Consider the following 8457-nt stretch of genomic DNA (forward strand, 5'->3'; position numbering starts at 1 on the left):
CCTGACTCATGTTGTTTCAAACTTCTCAACGACTGTGTTTTTGTCACGGCTGACATGAGAATGCTGCATGAGATTGTAGTAACTACTACAGTTAGAAAGATCTATAGACATCTGAAATCCACCAGCCTGTGCTGTTTGGTCATCAGTGTGAACAGAAATGGTGGTAAGATCTCCCAGAGGGTCAGATAAAGGCAGTTGAAAGGATAATGTCACCTAATTTTGTAAGTCAGTGCATTGCAAGAATGGGTGGTGCAAAGAGCAGGTAATATTAAGGTCCGTATAAAAAACATCAATACATTCAATCAGTCCCCAATCCCAATGCATGGCAAGTACTGTCATCAAGGCAATGGTGTCACGTTTTGGAATAGCAGGACACAAATGCAGACTCAATTGGCAAAGGGATTTATTAAGAAAAAGGTAAATAAAAGGAAATCAAAGTACAACAGAAACAAAGTAGCAACAAAAGAGTCAACGAGCCTAAGTCTCGGACAGGGGGTAAAGAAAGGAATCCAAAGTTCAACATAAAATAACAAAGTACAAAACAAGGGACTAGAAATACCAAACTCACAACATGGAACACAGGAGGCAATGCAGGGGACAAACGCAGACGATCAGACAAAGACAAAGGGAGACACTGAGGCAAGGGAAGACACACAAGAGGTAATCAGTTGGGAAACTTAACTGGAAGACAGGAGTAAGACACTTTACTTCAAAGTAAAACAGGAACACAACAGGGAATGAAAGACAGACCATGACACACAGGAAAACAGGACAGAACTTCAAAATAACACAAGAAATAACTATACAAAGGAACCCACAGAGGACGTAACACTAAGACGAGACACAGGGACACAACGGGGACGCAGATCCTGACAAATGGTTCCTTTACCATTTTGCCTCCTGCAATAAAAGACTTGCTGTTGATATTTTCTTCACAGGAAACAGCTTGTAAAAACAACAGATAAGTTGTTTACAGTACCTCACCTAGAGAAGTGTTAGGTGCCCATCATCAGAATCAAATGTGAGTTGTCAAGCTACTGTATTGTTTCATGGTTTTAATGTGGAAAGTTTGGTTGACATATTTCCACTGTGGTAGAACAGTGGAAGGCCAACATTACAAAAAGCCAATCAGGTTGCTCTCAAATTGTTCCCTCCCTTTTGATATGACTACATTAAGGCGAATCGCGCTCTATATCAACTGCTGTGCCAAATGGTGAAACCAGAGAATGCTGATCATAATACATATTCTAGTCGTGCTCAAAATTGGGCGTAAGTATTTACTCCAGAAATATTTAAAAATACATTTTGCATTAATATAGAGACATATGACTGTTTCTCTATTGTTAACCGTTGCCATGTTTTTTGTTTTTTTGTTTTTGTCCAGGCTGCACAGAAGACTACAGTTTTGAGACAAAGACTGTTGATGTTGGAGAAAGTGTGACTCTGACATGTACCCGCCAGAAGACTTGGCTTTCAACATATGTATATTGGGTCAGAATTGTGTCTGGAACGTCTCCCGAAACTTTAGGAGGAACATTGTCCCTTGATTATGAGAAGATCAAGCAAACTCATCACATAATAGCAAAACAAGAGCCTGGACAATATGTTCTGCATATTTCCAAAACACAGTTCAGCGATTCTGCAATCTACTACTGCCTAAAAGTGACAAAACTTAAAATGACGTTTCTAAAAGGAGTGTTTCTTAGAGTCAAAGGTAAATCAAACAAAAGCAGAAACAGATGTAAATAATTGTAGTATACTATGTGCTCCTGTAATTCATACTCATTGAACTGAGTGAAACATATTTATGCTTTTTGTCATAGAGCCAGAACCTGATATCACTGCCATCACTGAAGACTTCCGATCTGATCCAGTTCATCCAGGAGACTTAGTAACGCTCCAGTGTTCAGTCCTCTCCGACCCTGAGAAGAAATCATGCCCAGGCGATCACCGTGTGTACTGGTTCAGAGCTGGATTAGATGAGTCACATCCCCGTTTAATTTACGCTCATGATAACAGTGGTGAACAATGTGACAACAGTACTCAGGCACAGTCGACACCGAAATGTGTCTACAACTTTTCCAAGACCATCGGCCCCTCAGATGTTGGGACTTATTACTGCGCTGTGGCCTCATGTGGACAGATATTAATTGGAAATGGAACAAAACTGGACATTGAAGGTAAGTGTACCACAATTCTTTACAATGAGGAATTTAATGTTGTAAGATCTTGCCCATTATTACCTGTAGCTTAGTTGTTTTTTTTTCTTTAATTTTTCAGTTGATTCACAAGAGGACAACACAGTTGCCCTGCTGTTATGTGCTGCATTGGCTTTAAGTCTATTTGTGATAGCCATCCTTGTTTGTGTCATCACTAAAAAATCTTGTGCTCGTTGCAACGGTAAGAAAAGTTACTCACATATCGACCTGCTTATGTAAACTTTTCCCAAAATCTATCATCATGATTCACATGTGTAAAGTTACTTTGTCATTCATCTTAAAAAATAAGAGTCTCATCCAGTTGTTTTTATTAAAATAGCTGCTGTCGGTCTGCAAACAATTGCTGCTGAAGCCAGTAGTGATCAACAGGTAAAGCACAAACATGGCTATAAGACATAATCAGTATTCATATTAAAACCTGCTCTCATTTTTAATTTTGCAGCGAAACGAGGACTCTCTGGTTTATTCTAAAGTAATCTTCACCAAAAGAAAAGCTGAGCAAACAGGGAGAAGGAAGGCAGCAGCAAGAGAGAAGACAGTCTACGCTGATGTCAAGACCTTGGTGATACATTAACAGTTCGAATACTGGTACAAATAACCAAAAAATCGGTGTGACACAATATATCAGATGTACGTATGCCACAGTTGCAGCACTGCACAGCTCCTGCTTTGCTGTTAACATAGTAAAAAAAAAAAGATCATAGTAAATTTGAGATTTTTATATTTAGTGCAAATTTCTGTTGCAGTAGTTTTGTGTGTCTGTTTTATTTTTTTCTGTTATTTGTTTCAAGAAGAGCCATGGAAATAATTTTCTTTTTCTCTCTTTTCTTGGTTCATTTCCTGCTTAAGCTTCAGCTCTGAATCAGCACAAAACAAAAACCTGTACTAAAGACAACTGACATGTATGTGTTTGTTGTTTAATTTGTAAATAAACTTCAAATCTAAAATGCAGGCACCATTTACTTCATATGTCCACCCATATTATACGGTATATTGTGTGATTTTGAAAAGTATTTTAGTTGCATCACTTCCAGAATGTTTAATGTTTGCAACATGGTAGAAACAACTACTTTACAACTTTTAAAAGTAATAACTCAGGAGGTCAAAGGTCATAATAGTTGACATGTCCTTGCTTTTTGTAACCTCGTTGTATTTTACAAAACATGCTGAGGTTTTATCACAGAAATCCACAAAACCTGTCACTTCACAGCACAATATTAAACCACCATTTGTTACTTTGAAAACTCTGAAAGTAAAAATCATAAGTCTCCATTTAGGGCTCAGATAATGTCCAAAAGAAAACTGAAAGCCTCATGGGAAATGTATGCATTTTGCTCATCAGCCACGTTGGCCCTGATTGAAATATCCTGACACGTGTTGGCTGTATTACCATTAAATGTAATACTCTCCAGAGCAAGTGAGGAGATAAGGTATTTGGTGATTTTCTTACTTTTCATTTTACTCTTATTTAACTCTTAACATGAATGACAGAAATGTTAAAAAAAAAAAAAAATTCAGGCAGTCAAAGAAGAATCATCACACAAGAGCAAGGAGGTTCGAAGGCCCCCTGAGCTTGTAACCCAAACCGATGACATGATGCACTTCTCTTAGCTTGTGCTGCGGCAGAAGATGGTAGCAGTCTGTCGGCACCTGAGCTCCTTCATACAGCTGTCTCTTGATGGTCCTGTTCTCTGATCTCAGGAAAATGCTTCATATCCAAGCAGGACACATCTACAGTGCATCATCACTGCATTTTATTGCATCGTTGCGGTGAGTGCCTTTTTGAATGCCTGGTTTTATTTTATATATCTGCATTATAAATCATTAAAATGCTGTGTCATTTAGATATCATGCCACTTTTATGCAATCATTTATTTGATTTAATAGATTTAGAAGTGTTGTCTATTTGAAGACAAAGCTGTTTCTCCTTTTGTATTAGCTAAGTATTAGTTCATGCACATTTGCTCTTAGTCCTGTTTTTTTTTCTCATTTTAATACCAATGTGAAGCAATAATAGTCTCCATGACAACTGTTAAAGAAGGAAATCTTCCAAAACCAAACATCACACACAAAAAAGCGTGTGATGAAAAACGTAAAAACCCGAAATGGAGATGAACTGAAAGTGGTCTGAGCCTCCGAGAAGGCAACAACAGTGTGGCAGGAAGTGCGCTTTAGACTCACATAACCAGTCAGATGCGTTTGATGACCTCAGCTTCTTCCTTCACTGAAATACCTACAAATGTCCCAACAAGAGACACTGTCAAGATGATCGTTTTGTGGGTCACGTTGCTCGTTCTACATGGTGCATGTAAGTGTAGTTTTATTCCTGATTTTCAATTCAAATTAAGATTTTATGTGTTAGCTGGATTTTAACTTTGAGACATTATACATTAGTTTTTATTAAATGTTTTTCTTCTTTTCTTTCAATTCAGATACGCTGGTTCCAGTGATCACTGTTCAGCTCGGTGAACCTGTGACCTTCACGTGTGCTCTGTTTGATGTTGAGATCAACCACAGGATACTCCACTGGTACAAGCAAAGTGCCGGGGATAATCTGAAATGAATTGTGTCAGTGTGGAGAACAACAAAACCTCAATATGCTCCAGAGTTTTCTGAATCCAGATTGAAGGTAAATAGTGATAACCATTTTATCAACCTGACCATAAGAACGATTCAAGAAGATGAGGGACTGTATCACTGTGCATTCACGGATTGGATTGACAATGTGTGGACTGGAACATACTGTATTTGTCAGTAAAAGGTAAATCCTTTCTTGTGCGTCTAAGCATTTTTTAAGTTTTCTTACTTGCATATGTCTTACAGATTTAACACAGTTTTGTATCACTCAGGAACTTCTCAGAGGACATCAAACTATACTGTTGTTCAGCAGCCGACAGTGTCTGGTCCAGTCCGTCCAGGAGACTCAGTGACTCTGCAGTGTTCAGTCTTCTCTGACAACAAGACGTGTCCAGGTGACCACAGTGTGTACTGGTTCAGAGCCAGATCAGATGAGTCTCATCCTAACATCATCCACACTGATGGAAATGAATGCGAGAAAACATCTGACTCCCTGAGGAGCTGCGTTTATCGCCTCACTAAGAACGTCAGCTCCTCTGATTCTGGGACGTATTACTGCGCCGTGGCCACATGTGGACGGATTTTATTTGGAGATGGAACAAAACTGGACATTCACGGTAACTGTATTATTTTTGTTTTAATTAAGAAATCTGCACGTTTAAGTTTCAGATACAAAGTACAAAGTTTTACTAAAACTTGTGATACTAAACATCATTGACTTGATCTTATTATTTTTTACTTTTTCATCTTGTTTCAGGAACCTGCATGTGCTCTCATTTGGCCAGTGAAGCCATATTTACGCTGTGTGGTCTCTTGGTTGTAAGTCTGGTCGTGACAGCCATCCTCATTTGTGCCATAAAGAAAAAAAAGTGTGACTGTTGCAACGGTAAAACAAAGTGATTACATTCAAACTACTGCTCCTGATTTATGGTTTTCTCTTTGTTTCCCATTTCAAAATCCAGCTGCCGTCTGGGCACACATTGATGGTCAGAGGGATGTGAAGGTATTGGGCCCTAGTTTGCTGGCGCAGCGCAGGTGGCGCAAGGTAGCGCAGCCGGTCTAATGCAAGTTTCGACCAGCGCAGCCGAGCGCAAAGTCAGATTGGAAGATTGGCAGATCGCGCTGCGCTGAGATAGGCGTGGCCGCGCAGCAGGGGGAGGCGTCACAGATTCAGCTTGGTGCAGTGGAAGTTTCGTCCGAAAATGTCCCGCCGAAGTTGCGCTGAAAGCTCGCCACCTCCAACCAGGTCTATTCTCAGCGCAGAGCGGAGCGCAGCAGGTGCAGTGCAAGTTTGGCTGACTGACCTGCAGTGCACACACGTCACCAAGACCTCACAGGCAGATCTCCACAGTTCCAGACACATTTCAATGCAATAAATATCCACAATAACCACTATTTAATGCAACTAACGGAATCAACACGTGAATTTATATCTATATAGATTGTCCCGTCACATCTGACGTCAGATCAAAGCAGAGATCAAAGGCTGTCGGTGCGTAAAGGAAACTCCACCTGAATTAACACAGCAGGGACCAACTGGCACTGAAAAGCAGCTGTGGATGTCCCAAGCAGGACTGAGGGTGGATGACTGCATGTCGCTGCCGTGTTGAGATACCACTCTGCCCTTGTGATGATCGCTGTATTTATTTATTTACTTATTCATTCATAAGCACGTGCGACCGCATCACGCAGCCGTAATGAAAAACAAAACACAAATCATCATCTCTCTTAGTCCACCACCACTGCCTCGGTATCAGATAGTCAGTATATAGCCTACTACAGTATATTCAGCATCTCTATCACAGAGAAAAAAAGAGAAAAAAAGAGACGGACAGAGAGAGAGAGAGAGGAGGACAGAGAGAGAGAGAGAGGGAGAGAGAGAGAGAGAGCGCGTCCTTGCTGATTTCATCCACATGGTGTGTGTTTATGTTGTGATTAGTGTAGCCTACACCTCTGATCTTATACACAGGGTTTGAATAAATGTGAGTTTCTTTATTAGTTTATTAGTTGTTGTTTCTTAGATTGCGTAGGGGTTCTCAGTGTATCAGATCAATCCTGGTTAAGTATATTAGTAAACTCATTATTGGTCACTCTGAGCTCGGACCTCCGGGGAAACAGCTGTTTCCTCCGGGGAGAGGTTCGGCCTCTGGCGTCGCTGTTTCCTCCGTCCATGTCAAAGTATAAAATGACAAACTTGCAGCGCGCATCACCCGCCGCGCAGTTAAAGGTGAGGAGAGGAGCTCCTTTGATTGGTGAAGATCTGACTCGGCTGTGTCAAACCCACTCCACGCCTTTCTCTCCTCCTCCTGTCTCCCTTCCGCCCTCTCTCCTCCCTCTTTGCCGTTTGCGCCGGTGGGAGGGACGAGGGGAGGGATTGCGCTGGCGTAAGTCTGACTGCGCGGCCCACGAATCTTGCGAAATGGACCTGGGCCACACCCCGTTGGCGTGGCGAAGCTGCGCTGACGTTAGACTTCACCTGGTCGACGAAACTAGGGCCCATTGTGTTTACATTTGGGACTAACCTTATCAAAATGAAAATAAAAATCTGTAGCTTTCTTAACTCTTGTCTCATATTCTCTCTCAAGTGCAAAGATGACATGAAGGTTTATTCTACTGTGAAATTCACCATGATGAAAGCTGACTGCAACTAACAGTAAAAATATGAAGACAATTAGTAAAGTCCACTTGAGGCTTAAAATGAATGATGTAATAAGTTGGTAGAAACAAACAGAGCCGATTCTATTGCTCAGTATTGGCACCAGCATATTTAATAAACTGAGGATCAGAAGTTGTCAGATTTTATGTACTGGTTCTGGTGTGAAATGTTATATAATCATATACTTGCTGTAAGTAGCTGTTTTATATTTCTTTTTTGGTTCATTTGTTTTTGTTGTTTTCCCATTTAAACTATTGAACTACTATTGTTAACATTATTTGTAACACTATCAATCAATAAAGAAAGCATATTTGATACTGTTGTTATCCATCATTGTGCAAAAGAAGCATTGGCAACATTTTATAATGACTACACAGCAATACTTGATTCATCATTTGTGAAGCATTCTTCCTATATTGATTCTAATTGGTGTTATTATGTTAATGTGATCAGCTCTTCATTAATCAGCTCATCTAGTATGTGTTTCATAAATGTATTTTCTTACTTAAAGTGTAATATCAATTACAAACTAATTGTAAGATATCAGTGATTTGACATTTATAAAATGATTTACTGGGTATATATGCACTACTGGTTAGTGAGTGTTAACAGATATGGTAATAAGCATTTTATATCTATTTCATAACAGGCTTTACTAAGTCTTAAATACTGATGGCTGCACAGGAAGTAGTTTTCTTACGGCATGTTCCATCCATTTCATGTGGACATCTTGTCAAAGCAAACATGAATTCTTCAGTGACCTCCAGTGAGGATTTTAAAAGGGATAGTTCAACATTTTGGCAAATTCTCTTACTGCCATAATCCCTATCATCATAGCAGTAGGTTCATTACCTTTAATTATTGGCGCATGTTCTCTTGAGATCTGTGGAGTAGAGGCGCGAGCTGCTCAATGAACACAATGGAGGTGAATGGTACGTGGTCCCCTGTCCCTCATCAAATACACAATCCAACAACTCCAAAACGCTCTCTTGGACAAGTGGTGAC

General features: G+C 40.0%; 1 pseudogene across 1 annotated transcript; it reads left to right on the plus strand.

Annotated features, from left to right (window-relative positions):
- Positions 1-242: 242 nt before the first annotated feature.
- LOC310992972 lies at positions 243-7447 on the plus strand (annotated as a pseudogene). Its single transcript has 6 exons — positions 243-262; positions 2041-2180; positions 4652-4963; positions 5054-5413; positions 5759-5799; positions 7382-7447. The product of its transcript is annotated as an uncharacterized misc_RNA (transcript).
- Positions 7448-8457: the final 1010 nt, after the last annotated feature.

Source organism: Trachurus trachurus (assembly GCF_905171665.1).
Source record: "Trachurus trachurus genome assembly, chromosome: 10".
NCBI lineage: Eukaryota > Metazoa > Chordata > Actinopteri > Carangiformes > Carangidae > Trachurus > Trachurus trachurus.